Consider the following 23,010-nt stretch of genomic DNA (forward strand, 5'->3'; position numbering starts at 1 on the left):
ATGGCTGATCTACACAGGCCTTAAAACAATTGTCTTAAAAATACTCAAAAACTAAAAGAAGATATGGAGAAAGTCAAGAAATATATGAACACAAGTGAAATAGAAATAGAGACAGTAATTCTAAAAATAAACCAAAAGAAATTCTATAACTCAAAATTATAACAAATAAAATATTTACTAGAGGGATTCAAAAGCAATTTAATCAAGAAAAAGGAGGCAGCAAACCTGAAGTTAAGATGATGAAAATTGCTGAATCTGAAGTACAGAATAAAAAAAAAAAAAATGATTGAAGGAGTGTGTACACAGGGAGCTGGGGAATACTAACAAGTGAATTACTATATGCATTATGGAATCCCAGAAAGAGGAAAAAATATAAAATAATTTGGAGAATATTTAAAGAAATAATGGCTGGAAAATTTCCCAAATTGAATGGAAGACATGAATGTTAACATTCAAGAAGCTTAACAAACTACAAGTAAACTGAAAGAGATCACAGCAAGATTCATTATAATTAAAATGTTGAAAGTAAAAGACAGGGAGAATTTTGAAAGCAGTAAAACAGAATTGACTTATTACATACAGGAGACAGCAGATTATCATCATATATTTCGATTTAGTTTCAGATTTAATCAGAAGATGTGTCATCAGAAACCTTGGCAGTCAGAAGACACTGCGCTGATAGATTCAAAGTACTGAAAATAAAAATAAAAAATGTGTCAACTCGGAATTCTATATCTGGCCAAATTGTTCCTAAGAAGTGTGGAAATAATTAAGGCATTCCCAGATAACATACTCCCAGGGAATATGTTACTACTAAACTTGACCTGTAAGAAATACCAAAAGGCATACTGCATGTCGAAATCAAATGACACTAGACAGTAACTTGAATACAGATAAACACATCTGAATTTTGGTAAAGATAAGTACAAGAGCAATTACAAAAGCTAGTAATATTGTGACTCCACTTTTTTTTCCTCAACATAATTTAAGAAACTAAAAAATTCAAACAAAAACAATTACTTATCTGAAAATGAGTATTATTGTTGTTTGGTTTATAATTTCAAAATTGGTTTTCTGCAAAATTTAAGAGACTAATCTGTTAAAAATAATTATTAGTTTATGTTTTTGGACATACAATACATAAAGATATTTTTATGTATAAAAATTTTATACATTTTTATGTATAAAAATAAAGATTTTGTAACATCAACAGCTGAAAGAAGTGGAGATATAGCTATAAAGTCAGCAGAGCTTTTGTATGTCATTTAAGTTAAGCTGGCATAAATTCTAATTAGAGTGTTGTAAAATAAGGATGCTAAATATAATCCCCATGGTAACCATGAAAAGAGAGCCACAGAATATTTGCAAAAGGAAATGAGGAAGGAATTTAAATGTTTTACTTTAAAAAAAAAGTCAACAAAATATAAAAGAAGAGAGTAATGCAGGAAATGAGGAACAAAAAATTATATATAGAAAACAAATAGTAAAATGACAGATGTAACTTGCTCACAAGTAAGTGCTTCAAATTAAGTGAATTAAACTTTTATTAAAAACAGTTAATTTAAAAAACAGCATGCAATTATTTTACTTTAAATAAGAAAAGATTATAAGAGATAAAGAAAGATTTATATTAATAAAATGTCCAATACAGGAAGAAGATATAATAGCAACAAACATATATGTACCTAATTACAAACTATCAAGGTATATGAAGCATATATTGATTTAAGTAAAGAGTGAAATAGATAGTTCTATGATAATAGTTTAAAACATTAATAATTCATTCTAAATAGATAGACCAACCAGAGATAAGATAACAGAAGGAAAACAGAAGACTTGAACAGCACAATATACCAACTAGATCTAAAAAACTCTACTCAACAACATCAGGATGAATATTCTTCTCAAGTTCCCATGGAATATTTCCAAGGTCAGACCATATGGTAGGCCACAAATTAGGTTGTAGTAATTTAAAATATATATCAAAAAGTTTATTCTCTATAAAAATGGGATAAAGTTAGAAATCAATAACAGAAGAAAAATTAGAAATTTTCCAGTCGTGGAAATTAGTACACTGTTAAACAATCAATGAATTAAATAATAAATCAAAATGAAAATTAGAAAATAATTTGAGAAGAGTAGAAATGAAAATACAACATATTAAAACTCATAGAACACAGAGTAATGCTGTGGGAAATTTATAGGTATAAATTCTTACATTAAAAACCAATAAATATCTCAAATTAACAACTTAATTATGCAATTGAAAAATCTATCAAAAGAACAAACTGAATCCAAAGCTGACAATAAGGAAATAATAAATGTTAGAGCCAAAATAACAGGTTAGAGAATAAAAAATAAGTCAAAAATACAAACAAAATAAAAAATTGTGTCTTTAAGAAAATAATAAAACAATTATTTATCCAGAGTCACTAAAAGAAAAACAGAGAAGAATCAAATTAGTACAATCCAAAATGAAAAGGAGACATTACTATTGATTGTATTGACATAAAAATAAGTATAAGAAAGTACTATGAATAATTGTATGCCAACAAATGATAAGCTAGATGAAATGGAAAAATTTCTAAAAAGGCAAAACATAGAAAGGCTAAATCACACAAAAAAATAAAAATTAAATAAACTTATAACTAGTAAGAAATTTGAATCAGAATCTCCTGACCAAAAGAAATTACCTGGTGGCTTTGTTGGTGAATTCTATCAAACACTTAAAGAACACATATCAATCTTTCTCAAATTTTTTCAAAAACTGAAGCGGAGGGAACACTTTTAATTCACCTACTTCATTTTATGAGGCCAATATTACCCTAATACTAAAGCCAGACAAAATTACTTCTGCATGAAAAGAAAAATACAAACTATTATCTTTTATGAACACTGATGCAAAAATCCTCATCACAATACTAGTAAACCAAGTTTAGCAGCATATTAAAATAATTATATACCATGAACAAGATGATTTTAGTTTTGAAATGCAAGAACGGTTCACTATATAAAGTCTAATCTATGTAACATACAATGTTTATAGAACAAAGGAGCAAAAACTACAGGCTCATCTCAAATGACATGGAAAAAACATTTAATAAAGTTTATACTCTTTAGTGATGAAACAAATCTCAGCGAACTAGGAATAGAAAGAAACTACCACAATGTAATAAAAGCTTTATAAGAAAGAGTCACTTCAAATATTACACACAAGATTGAAAAATGAATCTTTTCCTCTAAGATGAGCAATAAGGCGAGAATGCTCTCCTTTGCAACTTCTATTCCACATGGTAGTGGGAGTCTTAGTCAAGACAATTATGTAAGAAAACCAAACAAAAGACCTCCAAATTGAAATGATGGGAAAAAAATTATTTCTGTACCTATATGATATGATCTTAGATTAAAAAATGCCTGAATATTACACACACACACACACACACACACACACACACACACACACACCACACATGCGTGCACAGAGCTATAACTAAAAACTCAATTCAGCAACTTTATTGGATATAAACTCAACACAAAAAAATCAGTTGCATTTATGCACAGTAACAGTCAACAATTTGAAAAAAAAATTAAGAAAATAATTTATAGTAGAATCAAAAATAACAAAATACTATAAGAGGTAAAACAAACAAAAACAAAAACCTTGTACATTAAAAGCTACACAACATTTCTGAAGGAATTAAGGAAGGCACGAATACATGGAAAAGCATCCCATTTCCATGGATTAAAGCCTTAAAATTGTTAAAATGTTAATACTTCTCAATCTACAATAAATTTCACATATATTCTTAAATGATTAAAAAGTGTGCCAAGAGCATACAATGGGGCAAAGACAGTCTTTTCAACAAATGATCTTGAGAAAACTGGGTACCGCAGGCAAAAGACTGAAATTTGACCCTTTCCAATGCCACGTGCAAATTTTAACTTATAATGAATTTGTAACCCAAATGTAAGACCTAAATCTATAAAACTCTTAGAATAAAACACAAGGAAAAAGCTTTATGATAACTGGACTTGGTGATATTTTATATATGACACCAAAGACATAGAAAAAGACAAATTATATTTTATTAAAATTATTTTTAAATGTGCATCAAAAGACAGTATTAACAGAATAAAAAAGCAATCCATCAAATGAGAAACATTATTTGCAAATATTCAGTTTGATAAGAAATTTTATTGTTCTGGATACATGGAGACTACCTAAAATTCAACAACAAAAACACAAACAACCAGATTTAAAAATAAATTAAAAACTTGATGAACTTTTCTCCAAAGAAGATACATGAATGGCCAATAAGCCCAAAAAAAAAAAAAAAAAAAAAAAAAAAAAAAAAAAAAAAAAAAAAACTCACCATCAAGGAAATTATCAATAAATGCAAATCAAAACTACAGTAAGATACCGCCTCACATCCATTATGATGGCTACAATCAGAAAAACAGAAAATAAGTTTTGTCAAGGATGTGGGAAATTAGAATGCTTATAAACCGTTGGTGGGAATGTAAAATGGTACAATCACTGTAGAAAACAGAGGCGGAGTTTCACAAAAAATTTAAAAGATTTGCCATATGAAAACAGGGTCTGTTCTGGAAGAGATATTTATACACTCATATTTATTTCAGCATTCTCACCATAGCTAAAGTAAAGAAGAAAAGCAGGTGTCCTGTGTTTGGATGAATGGATAAGCAAAATGTGCATAAAATGAAATCTCATTCATCCCTAAAGACAAAGAAAATTATGACAGTTCAAAACATTTGGTTTTGCTAAGGTAATACACTCATTTATAACTGAATATATTAGATTGGTGAAAAATTAATTGCTGTTTTTGTCATTACTTTCCATGGTAAAACCACGACTGCTGTTGTATCGAGCTAATATTTCACAAAAGAGCTTGTGTTTTACAGTAAATACTTACATTCGTCTAATGGCCTTCAACTTTTCTGACAAAAACATTTTGGGGAGGCGATACTGCTAGGTAATATTGAAATGACAAATGGTAAAACGAACTCAAAATGGGAAAACTAAGAATGAGTCATAACTTAGATACTTGAATTTATCTTGCCACTCTTAGGCTGATTCATGAGCACAGTTGCTCATTCAATCTAGGCATAATGCCAAATAATGCCAAATACGGTCTGAAATTTTATTTAGGTGTTGCTATTGCACTTGCATTATTTTCTGTGAATGAATTTAAGTTTCTTAATTAAGGCACTGTAAAACCAAAAAAGTATGACCATTATATTTAGTGAAATTATTTCTGGGTTACATTTCTCTGTGTTAACAGTAGGATAGAACCTTCTTAATGTCTTGAGAATCTGTCCCTCCAGCTTTGCCATGAAGCTGAGGCTAGGACTTTGCTTAAAACCACATATTCTTGTTTTTTTCCTCTCTTAATCTGATTCTCTCACTCCTTTACAAAGTTTTCGTTAGTTTCTGTTTTCTGGAAACACTTTTTTTTTTTTTTTTTTTTTTTTTTTTTAACAGAGTCTCATTCTGTCGCTAGGCGCTAGGCTGGAGTGCAGTGGCACAATCTTGGCTCATTGCAACCTCTGCCTCCTAGGTTCAAGCAATTCTCCTGCCTCAGCCTCCCGAGTAGCTGGGACTACAGGCGCATGCTACCACGTCCAGCTAATTTTTGTATTTTTAGTAGAGACGGGATTTCACCATGTTGGCCAGGATGGTCTTGATCTCTTGACCTTGTGATCCGCCTGCCTCGGCCTCCCAAAGTGCTGGGATTACAGGCTTGAGCCACCGCGCCTGACCCAGAAACACTTTCTTAATAAGTCACTTGCAAAGAAATCTTGATAGTAAGGTTTAGTTCTGTGGAACTCACCCTACGCTGTCATTTACTTTTACTTTATTACTTCCACTGTTCAAGAACAATAATAATTCAATACCGATTGAGTGCTAAATATGTGCCATATTTCCTAACATGGAAAGTATGTCAGTGATACCAAGTCAGGATGAAGGTGACAGTGAACTCCAAACAATTGTAGATTCAAAAAGATCAAAGTTTATATCTGTTTCCCATAAATAGGTGTAATCTGGGGTTTGTATGGATTTTTCTATCAGCAGGAACAAATGGTCCTTCTATTAGTTTATCTTGTTCAGTAAGAACTCTTACACATACTAATCAAACATGGCAGTGTGTCTTTATAAAGAGCCAGAAGAAGCAAGACGAAGATGAAAGGAATATCCCTCGGTTTCAAGACAGTTTTCAGCTTGTAAACGTAAAAGACAACCTTTAGTGTGAGCTTGTCACAAGGACAAGCTTTGTGGCAACAAGGATGGGAAAGCTTGACTTTACTTTGGGTAGTCATATGCTTAACAGATATTGACAGGGTATTTCAAATAGATAATAATGAGATAACGAATATTGGGTAAAAACGAGTAGCCTCTACCACATCAAGCAAAGAAACAGCCTTCATCTTTCGTCTCAAGCATCCTTTTTTACTGTGTGGTAATGTTTTAGGCATTCCAAAAATGTGAATTAAAATATCTCTTTTTTTTTTTTTTTTCACATGCAAAGCGTTTCTTATAACCAGTTAACTGTACTCCTGTTGTTATTTTAATTTAAGTAATAAATCTAAAATATTTTTAAAAAGGATAAATTTGAGGCAAATGTAAGCATCATAAAAGTCTGTTAAATGCCTGCAGAAGATTTGTAAAGCCACTCAATATATTCTAGCATCCACCTTATTCCAACAGTCTGCTTGAAAGCAAGCTTTCCTCTCCAGCAAAAAATCATTTTTGTTATATGACTCTAAAGAATTGTATCAGCTACTTAAATACACAGAATTGTTGGTCTCTTTTGTGTTGTGATTCTGCAGAAAGGTTCTCATGAATAAATATTTTGGTACCATCAATCTAGAAATGCAACATTCAGCAAGTCTGTTTAGAAGTATATTTACTGAGAAAATATCCATTTTACATAGAAAAAATATGTATTTGGGAAAATGTTCCACTGAGATAAAAAATGTATTTCATTCTGACTTCAAAGAGTTTCAGAACCCCTACCACTAATTCTCTCATGCAGATTTGCAGAGAAATTTACCTAAGTGATATGCTTTATTAAGAAATATGATTTAAAATTACCAGCTCACTTGATTTCTTAAAGACAATAAACTCCGTAAAGACGAGAATGATGATTCTTACATATTCACATCTTATTACTAGCACTTAACATAGTGCCTTGCCTGAAATAGAAATACAATACATATATATTGAATTAAGTACTAATTCATATATTTGCTAATGAGAAATAGTGGACACTAGTATTTTACCTACTTTAGTGCTACTGAATTGCGAGGTTCAGGAGAGGGGAATGGTATGAATGCCTCATTACGCTTGCTAGAAATCTTGTCAGATTCAATTGTGTGCCTACCTTCATTTATTTGGTAAATGCTACAGTCATTTTATTATGAGCCAAATAACAAAGGAAACAAAAAAATATGAGCATGAACTTTCTAAAAGCCCCGTACTCTTGCTTGTTGTATGTTATCTGTGTGCTGTTCTATAAAAACCATGAAGATTAAGAGCATGACTACATTATTGTATGCATAAGGCTATAGACATTATTTCTATGATACAATGAGAATTTAGAAACTTTTTGAATAAAGAGATGAATTAATAAGTAAATAAAAGAAAGATGAAATGAATGAAGTTCATATTAAAAGCCAACCGAATTGGAAATTTTACTGTTGAGTTGCAAAAATAAATGTTCAGTCATTAGAGATTACACTCTGGAAATCATTCTATATTCAGATAAATACTTTGTCTGAAATAATAGAGGGTATTCCAGCTTCCTGGTAAGTGACTCATCTTGAGTTTAACAGAGAAAGAGTACCTGAATCCACAGGTAATATGTGTAGTCAAATCTCAATTGCAGAATAATCAAAGGCATGCAATGTTTTATGGATAAATTCATTATGTTAGAGTTAGAATTCAGTAAGGACTCATCCTGAAATGGAAGATTCAAATAACCTATGACTGGAAAATTAGAAAACAGAATTGAATAGACCTAGCTAGAGAGTTAAAACAACCAGGTAGAAAATACATAGGAAAAAGTTCCTCTGGTGTATAGGGCATGAGATGTAATCACAGGAGCTCTACAACATTTGGTATGTCTGCAGACCTTAAACATATGATGCACATGCAATGCTGTAAACCACAAAATGGACCAACCTACAAATTACTTACACAGGGCAAGTAGACTTTTTTCCCTTGATATCTTACCCCTTAAAAAAAAAAAAAATCTCTAATACTAGTACTCAGTCTCTCACAACCTCTTTTGATGTCATTCACGGGCACAATGCTGGTGTTTCTTTAGCCAGAGTTTAAAAAAAAAAAAAAAAAAAAAAAAACAACAAAAAAAAAGACCATCCCCCCAAAAAAAAGAACTCTTTTTTTTTTGGAGGAAAATTTACTAAGAGATCCAAGTTGGAAATATACGAACTCATTGAGCAGAAATATAAGTGTCACCGCTAATGGTTATTATTTATGTGATTAATATAAATAATATAACAATTTTATGTAATTAATATAATAGAAATGTTTCATATGTGTAAGAGCACCTACTGTGTCCCTGGACTGTTTTCTTGCTTTCAAAGTAGGCAGATTTCCATTTATAAAGTTCCAGTTAAATTTTATAATTAGTTTAACTTAGGCATATTATTTTGCTTACCTAAAAGATCGATAAAATATTTGCTTGGAATAAATATAAATTATAAAAACAGTTGACCTAGAGTTGCCAAGGAAGGAAAAAAAAAGCAGAAATAATAAGTTTAATAAATGTTGCTTTGTAAGTACTTTGACTACCAAAAAATAAATATGTTGCAGGGTGCAGTGGTTCATGCCTGTAATCGCAGCTCCTTGGGAGTCCGAGGCAGGTGTATCACCTGAGGTCAGAGCTTCAAGATGAGCCTGACCAACATGGTGAAATCCCCTGTCTACTAAAAATACAAAATTACTAGGGTGTGGTGGCACATGCCTGTAATTTCAGCTACTTGGGAGGCTGAGGCTGTAGAATCGGTTGAACCGGGGAAGTGCAAGTTGCAGTGAACCGAGATCATGTCAGAATGGTCAACAAGAGTGAAATTTTGTCTCACAAAAATAAAAATTAAATGTTGAACCAGTTTCAGAACTATTTTAAAATTTTACCTGAGCAACAGATAAGTAAAAATTATTTTAAAATATTATAGCTTTTTACTGTGACTGGGATCAAGGAAGAAAGAAAGAAAACAACCCAGATCAATATTCTTATTTTTATTTTTTGTCATTTATGAAGGAATAATTATAATTTCTTATTATTTAGCTATACTTTAGTTTTAGTAAGTGAAGTTATAATTTAGAAAAAATTAAGAATATCATAAAATTAAATAATCATGGATTTGTTTCTTTCAATTTTCACTAGAAACTTTAATATACTCTGCTTCATCTCAGTATCAAGGAAAATAACTTCCAGAATTATTTTCTGTAAAGAGATTCTTATTCAGTACAATGAGAGCAGAATAATCAATTGTTTTATGCACTATTTTTGTTTTCTTTTCTAATGGGATAACTCTTTAAAGAACATGATTCAAATAGATTTGTAACCATGGGTTGTAAAGAAACACTTACATTTCAGCAATTCTATGTCAGAAGACAATATAACATAAGATTAATACAAATGTGATTAGAGATATAGAATGGCAGTCAATCATAATCACCCATGGTGAAGAGAAATTTCATGGAGTGAAACTCTAAAGGCGTTGCTTATCTTCCTCTTAAAATGAAAATCGGCTAGGCACAATGAAAATGGGTTGCTCCCCAGCATGCCTTAATTTACTGAATAATAACTTTGCTTTTATGGTACAAATTCAAGTCAGAAGAGGGACTCAAAGAGTACTCAGTGGGAAGTAACTGTACCTCCCTAGAGCTGATGAACTTCAGAAGTGAGATAAGTTGAGGAAAGAATGGAAATCAGTCATCCTACTGTAGCAAGCACTCAGACTGATATTGTAACAGATATAATAGATATTGATGCTTCCCCACAGAGATGAATGGTTGAAGAAAAAAGGGGAAAATTTTCAGCTCTTCTTGATTTCATATTATTCTTCTCATGACTGGTGCTTGAAAGCTAGTAAAATGATTCAAGAATACCATTACTCCTGGAATGTATCTAATTGGATAAATGGTGGCAGGTTATGGCTTCCACTATTGGAGAGGTAGTTATAGTTACTTTATATTTTTGTTTAAGGCACCTGTATGATGCTCAGTGAATTTTGTTATTTTTGAAAAACTAAGATAATAATGCTTTTATCCTTATTTTTAGAAATGTGTTGGCACTTCAAGCACTGAATCCAAACCCTATTACATTCCATTATCAGTAAAAAAAACTAGAGGATGACATTAGAAAAACACCTACCTTAAAACATAAAAAAGGAAAATATAGACTTTATGTATGTTATAATATTTACTTAGTACTTTTTCTTCAGAAAACTAAAAATAGAGTCTTCATAAATAACCTAATTTTAGTCACATGAACATGATAGCAGATATCTACATATTTATTTAAATTTTATGGTAATTTACCAATAAGTATAGTACAAAATGACCTGCAAATAATTTTGAGATAAGAAGGAAAAGATAAACAAACACAACTATTCTTATGCCTGTCAGAGAAATGAGGTCACAGGACAAACCAAAATCCTCAAAATTACAGAGATAGACAGGTAGATACAGGGAATCACAACTTATCTGAGCAGAAATTTATGAGCAGAAACCTTCATGAATCAGTAAAATGGTAGGAAAACCTACATTATAATTGATTAATTGCTGGAGGTTCAGTGTGGCAAACCGAAGAGACAAAAAAACAAAACACAGTCTCCAGGAAGATTCAATGATAGAAGGTCCCTCATGCTTTTGTTAGCTTTAGCTCCAGGAGTTGTCTCAGGCTTTCATAGTGAATACAGAAGAAAAGTACTATCAGATGTGCAACAGGGTGGGCAGAAAAGAAACCGTTTGAAATATGCCAGAGTATTACGTAGGTAACAAGGCCAGCACTCAGGAAAAAACAATTGTATCAGAGCCTAACCTGCTGAGGTTATATCAGAGACGGTTGTACTGAGGGCAAGGGAATTAGCCAACTCCAGCTGACTTTAGTCTTCCACGTAAGGAAAAGAAAATACACAACTGAAGCCCCTCCTTCAGCCATCCTGCTCTACCTACCCAGGGGGAAAAAGGAGAAGCACTTGTGAGGTTTACAGTCTAAGGGCACAGACTCACCAAAAGGCGGAGACCTAACCATAGAACTAAAGAACATTTCCCCTGTCCTGACATCTTACAAACACATTATTAAAGTCTTGTTTAATGTAGTTCCTTTTGCCCAGTAAATCACCTCTGCTACGCACAGCAAAAATTACAAAGCACAATAAAAGGATAAAAAATACAGTCTAAGGAGACTGAACAAGCATTCAAACCAGAATAGTGTATGCCAAGATTGTTAGCAATTTTAGAACAGAATTTTTAGAAACCACAACTAACATTCAAATAATTTTAATGGAGAAAGCAGACGACATGCAAGAACAAATGAATAATGTAAGCAGAGATCAAAGTTCTCTGAATAATTTTTTTTCTAAATGTTAAAGGTAAAAAACACCAAGCACCAAGAGACATAAATGCAAAAAAAAAAAAAAAAAAAAGTACCTAGACACATTATATTCAAGCTTCAGAAAATCAAAGACAAAGAAAACATAAAGAAGTCAGAGGAATAGAACAACTTAACTATAAGAGAGCAAAAAGGAGAATTATATTTAACTTATCTTCATAAGCCATGCAGACAAAACAAGAGAGTGGAGAAATATTTTAAATGTTGAGTGAACAAAAACCTGCCAATGTGGAATTCGGTATCTTGTGAAATGATCCTTTCGAAAAAAAGAGAAAGAGTAAATAAATTTTTAGACAAACAAAAATTAAGGAAAAATGTTACCAGGAGAGTTGTCTTGCAGGAAAGGTTAGAAATGTGTCAAAGATAAGGATAATATAAATTAGAAACTTGTATCTTCATGAAGAAAGAAAGAACTTCAGAAAATGAATACTAAATGTGGAAGGAAAATATGTATTCTACTCGTTCTTAATTTAAGAGAGAACAGTTTTTCCAATATATTAGAAAAAGCCTATTTCATTATATATATATATAAAATAAAAATATATATGCAAATATAATGAAATACATGATTATATGTACATTTATTTATATAAATATATAAATTATATAAAATTTATGTTTATATATAACTATATGTAAAATACACAAAAATATAAAAAATATGAGTTTTTTTATCACATTTATATGTGAGAAAATGAATGATAGCAGTGATGCAGGGACAACAATGAGAAATTGGGAAGATGTTGTGTTTAACAACATAATTGTACTATTCAGAAAGCAACATACTATATTTGTGATCTGCTTGGAAACAGTGCTTAAATGAGAGATACAAATCAGAAACTCTACAGCAACTACTAACAAAAATAAAAACACAAATAGAAGTATAATTGATATAATAAAACGAGAAAATGAATCATATAAAATGTTCAAATAAAATTACAAAAAGTAGTAAAAGTATGGAAGACAAAAGCAAGAAAAAGAACAAATAGGACACAGTAAAAAATCTGGTAGATATTAATCCAACTGTACTAACAATCACCTTAAATGTCGATGGTCTAAGTACACCAATTAAAAGATAGAGATAGAATGGATCAAAAAACAAGATCCAAATACATGTTGTCCCTAAGAAACCAACTGTAAATATAGAAACATACAGATTAAAGGTAAATGATGGAGATTATGACAAATATGGACAATAATTCAAAGAAAACAGGAATATCTATATTAATTTTAGATAGAAGTTACGGTAAGAAAATTATCAGAGATAGAGAGGAATATTGCATAATGACAAAAGCATCAATACTACACAAAAATACAACCATCTTTAACATGGGTGGCTAACAAGAAAGCATAAAAATATATAGAAAATTAAAACTACAAATATATAAGCCCCTTATTTTTGTTGGAGACTTTAGCATGTTTCCAAAAATAGTTCCAGCAGGCAGAAAATCAGTAAGGACATAGATGAACACAACACCACCATCAATCAAATAAATGTAATTTATAGCTATGAATTACTTCATTCAACAAGTAGAAAATACATTTTTCTCAAGCTCATATGAAATATTCACTAAGGTAGAACATATTCTGAGCCACAAAGAATAACTCAACCAATTTAAAAGAATAGAAATATACAAATCCTTCTCTGAGTAAAAAATGAAATAAACAAGAAATCAATAACAGAATAACAGCTGGAAAATCCCTCAATACATGGAGATTAAAGAACATTCTTTTATATAACACATGGGCAAAAACAACAACAATAACAACAAAAAAAAACCAGAAAACAAAAAACAAAAAATTTAAGAAAAATGCTTAAAATTTTTATCTAAATGAAATTGAAAATACAATTTTAAAAAATCTGTTAGATGCAGCGAAAACAGTGCTTAGAGGAAAATTTTTTGCATATAAAAAATGAAAAGATCTAAAATCAATATTCTAAACTTACATGTCAGCAGACTATAAAAAGGACAAATTAAATCCAAAGTTAGTAGCTTATAATAAATAATAAAATATTAAAACAGAAATCAATGAAATTGAAAACTGGAGAAAAATCAATGAAAGCAAATCTGCCTTTCGAAAAGATCAATAAAATCAGTAAGTTCCTAGTCAGATAAACTAAGAGAAATAGAGGAATGACGCAAGTCACTGATACCAGAAATGAAATAAATCATAATTATACATCCATGGGCCATTAAGTGAAAAATAAAGAAATATTATGAACTCTCTGCCCATAAATTTGATAAGTTGGAATGAAATGTATCAATTCCTTGAAAGACACAATCTGCCAAAACTCATACAAGAAGGAAAATACAATCTGAATAGGCATAAATCTATTAAAAGAATAGAATCAACAAAGAAAACCTTCCAAAATAGAAAGCATGAGATCTTGATGGGTTCACTGATGAATTCTCCCCAAATTAGGACCAAGATAAGCATTTTCCATCTCACCACTGCATTTCAGTATTGTACTAGAAGTCCTAGCTAATATATTAAGACAACAAAATAAAATAAAATTTATACAAAATTGGAAGAAATAAATAATACTATCTTAGTTCACTGATGGCATTATTATCTATGTAAAAATCTGAGAGAATATATCTTAAAAACCAGAGCCAATAAGTGATTACAAAAAGATTGAAAAATATACTTTACACAATGAACTATTGAAATTTGAAAATAAAAACATATTAATCTTTAGATTAGTGTCCCTAACAAATGAAATATTGAGCATAAATTCATGGAATGTATGTCCAAGGTCTATCTGAGGAAAACTACAAAACTGATTAAAGGCAGCAAGTAACAAATAAATCTTCTATGTTCTTGAATAGGTAGATTCAATATGGTCAAAATGTCAGTACTTCTGAAATTGTTCCATAGATGAAACACTATTCTCATCAGAATTCCAGCAAGTTATTTTGTGAATATAGACCAACTTACTCAAAAATTTATATGCAGAGACAAAAGACCTAGGATAGTCAACTCACTATGGAAGGAGAAGAAAAAGTAAGAAGGACTGACATTTCCGAATTTCAAGACTTGCTCTCAAACTACAGTAATCACATAGTGTTATATTGCAACAAAAAAAGACAGCTAGATGAATGGAGTCAAGCAGGGAGCCTAGAAATAGACCCACATAAGCAGAGATAGTATTTTCAACAAATTGTGTTGAAAGTAGTCGTGATTAATAAGCAAAGAATTGAATCTAGACATGGATCTTACTGTTGTCACAAAAGTTAACTGAATATAGGCCATATACCTCCATGTAAAATGCAAAACTATACATCCATAAAAACAGTGGAAAACCTAGATTATCTTCAGAATGATTATGAAGTTTTAGATAGTGTGTCAAAGTCATGATCTATGGAAAAATAATTCATAAACCTGACTTTATTAAAATGAAAAACTTGTGCTCTGAAAAATAAAGGTCAAGAGAATCAGATGAAAAAAAAAAAAACACAACCTGGAAAAATTATTTGCAAATGATACAATCTGAAAAAAAAATAACACTCAAAATTCAACAATAAGAAAATAACCTGCTTTAAAAAATAGCCCAAAGACCTAAACATACACCTTATCAAAGATACACATTATAAGGAGGCAAATAAAAGATATTCAATATCACAGGCCATTGGGAAAGTGTGAATTAAAACAAGATACCACTACACTCTAATTAGCATGACCAAAATCCAAAAAGTGATAATGTCAAATGTTGGCAAGGGTGTAGAGTAGAAGGAGCTTTCATTTTTTAATTGCTGGTAGAAAGGGGAAATGATATGGACAGTTGTAAAGCAGTTTGCAAAATTCTGACAAAACTAAACATACCTTTACTGCACAATCTAGCTAGTAAACTCCTTGGTATTTACTCAAAGATTTTCTCCAGACAAATACTTGCACATGGATGTTTCTAGCAGCTTTATTAACAATTGCTAGAACTTGCAAACAGCCAAGTTCTTTTTTCAGTAGCTGAGTTGATGAACTGTTGGACATGTAGACAATGAAATACTATTCTGTGCTAGAAAGGAATGAGCTATCAAGGCTTGAAAAAGACATGGAGAAGACTTAAATGCATATTAAGTAAGTGAAAGCAGCTCATCTGAAAGGTTACCTGATTCTCATTATGCAAAGTTCAGAAAAAGGCAGAACTGTGGAGGCAGTAAAAAGGTTAGTGGTTACCAGAGACTAGTCAGGATGAAGGTTAATGGTTACTAGAGATAAACAGGCAAAGCATATATAAGTTTAGGACAGTGAAAAGTTTCTGGATACATATTATTACACATTAGTCAGAATTCATAGAATATATGCAACATTGAGCTTGAACCCTAGTGAAAACTATGGACTTTGGCTGATGATGATATGTTATTGTGGGTTCATCACTTGTAACCAATACACGACTGTAGCGGAATATAGATGGTGAAAGAGATGTATGTATGGACAGAGGTGTATGTGGGATATAGACGGTGAGGGAGGTGGTATGTTTGTATGGGGAGAGGGAGGACAGAAGTTATATAGGAACTCTCTGTGCTTTCTGCTCAATTTTGCTATAAAACTAAAGCTGCTTTAAACATAGTTTATTAATAAAAAGAAAACTTTGGATAGGTGCTGTAATTATATGATAATTAAAATATTTTTGGCCAGGCATGGTGGTTCACACCTGTAATCCCAGCCCTTTGGGAGGCTGAGTCAGGCAGATCATGAAATCAGAAGCTTGAGACTAGCCTGGCCAACATAGTGAAACCCCGTCTCTACAAAAAATACAAAAATTAGCCTGGTGGGTGCCTGTAGTCCCAGTTACTTGGGAGGCTGAGGCAGGAGAATCCTTTGAATCCAGGAGGGGGAGGTTGCAGTGAGCCAAGACTCAAGACTGCATCCTTGCACTCCAGCCTGGGTGACAGAGAGAGACTGTTTCCACAAAACAACAACAACAACAACAACAACAACAACAAAAACAACAACAACAACAAAAAAAAACCACTTAAAATAATCTTTGTGATTGAATTCAGTTCAATTCTTAATGTCAAAATATGAGTTCTCCAATACAAATACAGTTAGAAAATCTGCTGTGATAGGGAAAATAGGATGATATTCATAATAGAATGAGAAGGATATTCTGAATTTCATGGTCTTTGTTTTGAATTCTGTGTTACATTCTGATTGATCTGCAATCTTATTTTTATTATTTGGATTTTATACTGTTAAAAAAGCTAGGTGAAGAAAGAAGGTGAGTATTTTAAAACTTTTTTCCAATTTCAAATTTGATAAACTTGTTTTAATTTCTCACTATTACATTTGCAAAATCTAACACCTGTAATCCCAGCACTTTGGGAACCCAAGGTGGGAGGATCACAAGGTCAGGAGTTTGAGACCAGCCTGATCAACATGGTGAAAGCCTGTCTCTACTAAAAACACAAAAATTAGCTGGGCGTGGTGGCACTCCCCTGTAATCCCATCTACTCAGAGGCTGAGGCAGAACAATTGCTTCAACCTGACAGGCAGAGGTTGCAGTAAGCCAAGATCATGCCACTGTACTCCAGCCTGGGCAACAGAGCGAGACTCCATCTCAAAAACAAAACAATTGCAAAATTTATATAATGCCTAACATTTTATCTATGCTTATGACATTATAAAATTATTCCTGATCCAAAATTTAGTAACTTAAAATTTGGGTAGGTGGTTTTATTGTTTAGTAGACAAACAGTGAAAAGAATATATGATTCTTTTAAGTGAACCAAGTATTTACATGTAACTAACATTCAAGTGTGTTCAGAATTCTTTGACAAAATCAATAATTTTGTTTATACGCATATATACATGCTGATTAGAAGGGCAGCAACAAGACAAATTCACGACTAATAATTCGTAATTGAATTACAGGTTAATTATGCTTTAACAAAAGTTATATATTCTGTTGTTGTATTTTATTTTGAACATGTAATTGTTTCAATAAGTATAGATATTTTATTCCATGAAGAAATGGTACACAGGGAAATTGACCTTTGAGTTACTCAGTCTCACAATAAACAGGAAAGAATGCTGAATTATTTTATAAAAATTAATTATAGGTGGAGAGCAAGTGGGCGAAAATCTGGAATATCCCAAGCAACTAGGAGGAATTAGGAGGAGGAAATGATCCCTAAGAAAGCAATGGTGGGAGTTTTCCATCATGCCTACTAGAAACCCCACTCCATGTATATAAGATCAGTTGTACATTAACAGGAGATGGCAGAGTGGGTATTTGGGAGGCAGAATCTTGTACCTTTATTTGGGAGTATTTTACTTTGTGTTCTGATTTATGTAGCTCAGTGCATACAAATGAGTTTCCATATCCTCTTTTATGAAAGAAATCTACATTTTAATTATACTAGATATTATTTTTCCACCTGTAGTATAACAGACCCACCTTGAAGGTGACTTTTATAGTGTTATAATATGGATTATAATGAACACAATACAAACAAACTTTAATCAAAATTAAGAGATGTAAAATATTTTCTATAGAAAAAAATAAAAAAGATAATATAAATTACTTTTTAATATTTTCTGTTCCAGATATCTACAAAACCTAAATTGTTCAAGTATGTATGTAAACTGATTAGTAAGCTAGTATCTTAAAAAAAGAAAATTCTACATTTTTTTCCAAACAACTGAACAGTAAAACACCTTGCTTTTTCCCCTTTTTTAATCAATAAAATTGTTAAATTTATAGGTATTTTAAAAATTTTGATAAAGCCTCTGAGTGAAATATTGAAACCTAAAGTTTCCTAGTTTCTAGTTTTATGTATACAAAAGTATTTGTATTATATTAATCTTGATTATAAGGAATTTTTTTTTTAAGGCAGAGTTTCACTCTTTTTGCCCAAGCTAGAGTACAATGGTGTGATCTCAGCTCACCGCAACCTCCGCTTCCTGGGTTCAAGGATTCTCCTGCCCCAGCCTACCAAGTAGCTGGGATTATAGACACCTACCACCACAAGTGGCTAATTTTTTGTATTTTTCATAGAAACTGGGTTTCACCATGTTGGCTAGGATGGTTTGGAACTCCTGACCTCAGGTGATCCACCTCCCTCGACCTCCCAAACTTTTGTGATTACAGGCATAAGCCCCTGGGTCAATATAACAGATGATTTCAATAAAGTTTGTAAATATTTACTCAATTTCCCAAGCTTTTCAATTAGCTAGATTAAAAAGTTACTACTAATAATATTTATGTGTAATTATAAGTCACTCAGGCAAAAAAAAAAATTATTATATTCACAGAGGTGTTCTAATAGATGATGTATGATAAATGAATAAAAATTCATAATATAATGTGTTTGTTAAAATACATTAATTGCAATTTCAGGAGTACTTTCTGTGCGTATTCTAATACCATTACATATAAAGAAACATTACTACAGGGATTGTTTTGAGGGATTTATTAAATTAAAAAGCTGTATAGAAAACTTACATTTTCATAACAGTTTTTCCGATATATTCTCAAAAATTCTGTCTTTATAGGCTCAAATCTTAGCTTTCACATTATATTTCACAGATCTATCCCTCTATAGAGGCTCATTATGCAACTTCAATATCTCTCCATTTGTGATAGTAATGTAGATTATAATTATGTTTAAAACACATGTAGTATGCAACAAAATTCTGTCAACCCATGCTCACAAAGATCAAAACCTCAATTTACTGTGATTGTTTTACTAATGTATTTCTTTACCCTATCTGTTGCATTCTTGTCTGAATGATCATCATTGATCTGAATATAAACAACAGAACTTGCAAAATACAAAAAATAATTGTATTTTTGACCGTAATTTTTCTCCAAATACTGGATTTTATACCCTACATACATTACTATTCAATTATAAACCTATACTTATGTTAAAATATAAATAACAAGTGTTTTCACAATGAAAAGTGCATTTGTATATTAGATATAATTTAAAATAATAGTACATATTATTTTTAAAAGCTATGATTTTGTTACATTGAGTGAACTATATAAATTATGTAAAACAAAAATTAGTTATCTAATCTTTCCAATGTGTCCATTTTCTTTCTTTTTTCTTTTTTTTTTTTTTTTTCTTTTTTTTGAGACAGAGTTTCACTCGTTACCCAGGCTGGAGTGCAATGGCGCGATCTCGACTCACTGCAACCTCCGCCTCCTGGGTTCAGGCAATTCTCCTACCTCAGCCTCCTGAGTAGCTGTGATTACAGGCATATGCCACCATGCCCAGCTAATTTTTTTGTATTTTTAGTAGAGACGGGGTTTCACCATGTTGACCAGAATGGTCTCGATCTCTTGACCTCGTGATCCACCTGCCTCGGCCTCCCAAAGTGCTGGGATTACAGGCTTGAGCCACCGCACCCGGCCTAATGTGTCCATTTTCACAGATACCTTCTGATATCCAACATGCCTCTACCATCTCTCACCTGGACACACCAATATATTCTTAAATTACTCCTCCACTGTCATTAAGCTTTTTGCCATTGCTCTTTTCTCCAAATAGCAGCTAGAGTGAGATTTCTAAGGGCCAATTTATTTTTCGTGCTCTTTCTTTTTTATTTTTATGTTTACTTTTTAAAAATATTTTATTTATGGAAATGGGGCCTTGCTATGTTGCTCAGGTTGGTCTCAAATTCTTGAACTCAAGTGGTTCTCCCTCCTCAGCCTCCCAAAATGCTGGGATTAAAGAATGGTTACAGTATTTTCTAATTACCTAAGCATTTACATAATTTGTTTAAAATCAAGGGGGTTTTGATATTTTTGTTTGTTTTGTCTTTTTACTTGAGTTTCTGTTTTTGTTCTTAGGAACTTCCTAGTACTTGTTTCAACAATCAAAATGATATAATGCAATTCTCAAAGCCTGAAGTCATTTGGTCAAATATCAGTATGCTTTATTCTAGATTTCTCTCTGTAATATTAGTACAAAGAATTATAGTGAGTATGTAATGAAAATTGCTTTAAATCGAACAAAACATGTTTTTCATTGATATATAAGGAACCAAGTGATTTAGATATGAGATTGCTTTGTAAATATTATCTCAGTTTACTAAAGTTTTAATTTTGGCATCTATGTGGCATAGCAAAGAAAGTAGTATAAAAAAGAATCCATAAATATTAATAATGCAATTAATTAGGCTTACTACAATGTTACCCAGTAGGAAAGCAATAGAGTTGACATAATAATATTTCATAAGCATTCCAGTCTTTGAAAAAATGGCTTAATTTAAAAGTAATTTTGCTTTTGGTTGATTAAGCTATTTAAACAATCTCTACTATTATATGCTGTGAATCTTTAGATAATATAAAATAAGGCAAGTACATAAAACAAAATATTTACATTTCTTTATATACATACATATCCTACTTCTGATACATTACTGTGCATATTTTTATTGTGTTAAATGAATGTTATTGTGAAGTTTTCAAGCTAACTATTCTTGACTGAAAATGGGAATTTTACATAAAAGTAACTTCTGAACTTTGCAGTAGTTTGATTTGCATGATTTTCATATACAGAGAAAAGCTATTACTTTGACTTTCTCGTGTTTTGATTATATTTTATTTTTAAATTATTTACCACACATTTTAATGCAAATTTATTGGCCTATGGAGTTGATTCTGAAATTTATGAAGGGGTTCCACGTAACCTTTTTTAGCCTCATCAGTTGCAGCATCTTGCAGAATAATGTAATGTTTGGAATTACTATTTTAAATTACTTGATGAAAATTACATTTATATTCCAATTAATTCAAATAAATATATTTGATAACCAGAATTGCTAATTCCAAACATCTTACCTTCTTCATCCCAGTAAATTTATTAACATACAGAAAATCAGTCTGACTTTTTACTAAAAAAATCACTTATTTGCAACACTACCTCTACTACCATGACCCATCAAAAGGTAAAAAGTAAAATGTTTGGTCTAGCTACTGGTCTTGAAGTCCTTAATATACAGTAGGCAGTATCATATTTTAAATACCAGTTTTGGTATCTGGCTATCACAGTTCAAATTCTGACCCTTTCTTATTAGGTAGGTGACTTCAGGTAAATTTGTTCAACTTTCCTTGCTTCGATTTTCTCATCTATAAACTGAATATCATATGACCCATTCTCCCTTAGCAAGTTTAGAATGGTGAATAACACTTTGCACGTTATACGTAATATTTGTCATCATATTTATTTTTGCACCTTTTAATTGGAGTCTGGGTTTTTGTTTGTTTCAGTCACACGGTGGCTTCTGTTTCCCAAGCTGATTAATATTCCCTTGTCCATGAATCTAGAACTCTCACAATATTTCTAACTTCTACTAACAGCACAGAGATAAAAACCTTACGCAGTTAATGTGACTTTTTTCCTTGTATTTTGTTGTTAAATTCTAACTCAGCCTCCCAAAATCTTGTAGTTATTTGTTTATATTTTTGGAGAGAAGCAATGCAAAATGCCTCTGTGTGGGATGAGTCACTCTAAAGAGTGTGACTAGAGACAGCTATTAGTATTGCTTGACAAAGCAACTTATTATTCAAGCACCGAAAGGGAAAAGAAATTGCAATTGAGTGAATAGGAAGGGAAAGGCAGGGGAGGAAAAACATCAGTACAAACTATAACAGCCAGAAAATTAGATGAAAAGAATGAAGTCAAAGTTCTACAAGGAATACCAAATAGAAGTAGAGCCGGCTGTACTACTTATCAGCTGCACACAGGCCAAGCTCCTCGAGGAAATCCAATTTGTTTATAGGAAGTGACCAAAGAGATAGAGCCAGGCAATTGATCCAATGTGCCCTGTAACAAAACCTACCAGAGAAGTGGCTTTCCACAATTTTAAATGTTTTCCACTATGCTTTGTCATTTATTAGAAACCACCCACTTTAAAATGGCACAAAGGATGCCTAATTCAGTCAGAGTCACTATTATATATCACGGCATTTAAATTTACATGACAGAAAAGGTACTGACCAGTGAATACTCATTTTCGAAATGTATTTAACCCTTTAAAAGCTTTCTGAGTGTATTCTGAAATATTTGAAAATATATTCTTGATCATTAAAAGAAACTCAAATCTAATGGGGGAAAATACAAACAGAGAATTTTGACAAGAGATATTTCAGATGAAGATTCCAAAATGAAATTATGTAAGATGAACCAAAGGATAGCATTACCCTAAAAGACAAATGTCAACTGAAGGAACCATCGGTGATATTGCAATTCAACTTTAATGAAGTTGAAGAAGATGGAATAAACTTTTCCCCAATTGTCTTGAATATAAGAATAAATGATGTACAACAACTTAAGAAAACTGCAGGTTTAAAGAAAGATATTTGCAAATAGCAGATACTTTTTATAGT

General features: G+C 31.5%; 1 long non-coding RNA gene across 2 annotated transcripts in view; it reads left to right on the forward strand.

Annotated features, from left to right (window-relative positions):
- Positions 1-23,010, forward strand: part of LOC141583539 (uncharacterized) — an 85,187-nt gene that overhangs the window by 58,561 nt on the left and 3,616 nt on the right. Inside the window, exon 1 of one of the 2 annotated variants that reach the window (XR_012516188.1) lies at positions 1,186-1,200. The exons of the other annotated variant lie outside the window; for it this stretch is intronic. This is a non-coding gene — a long non-coding RNA (uncharacterized LOC141583539). Of the gene's footprint in view, positions 1-1,185; positions 1,201-23,010 lie in introns of those variants that run through there. 2 annotated transcript variants of the gene reach the window in all.

The sequence above is a fragment of the Saimiri boliviensis genome, chromosome 1, assembly GCF_048565385.1.
Source record: "Saimiri boliviensis isolate mSaiBol1 chromosome 1, mSaiBol1.pri, whole genome shotgun sequence".
Classification (NCBI taxonomy): Eukaryota; Metazoa; Chordata; class Mammalia; order Primates; family Cebidae; genus Saimiri; species Saimiri boliviensis.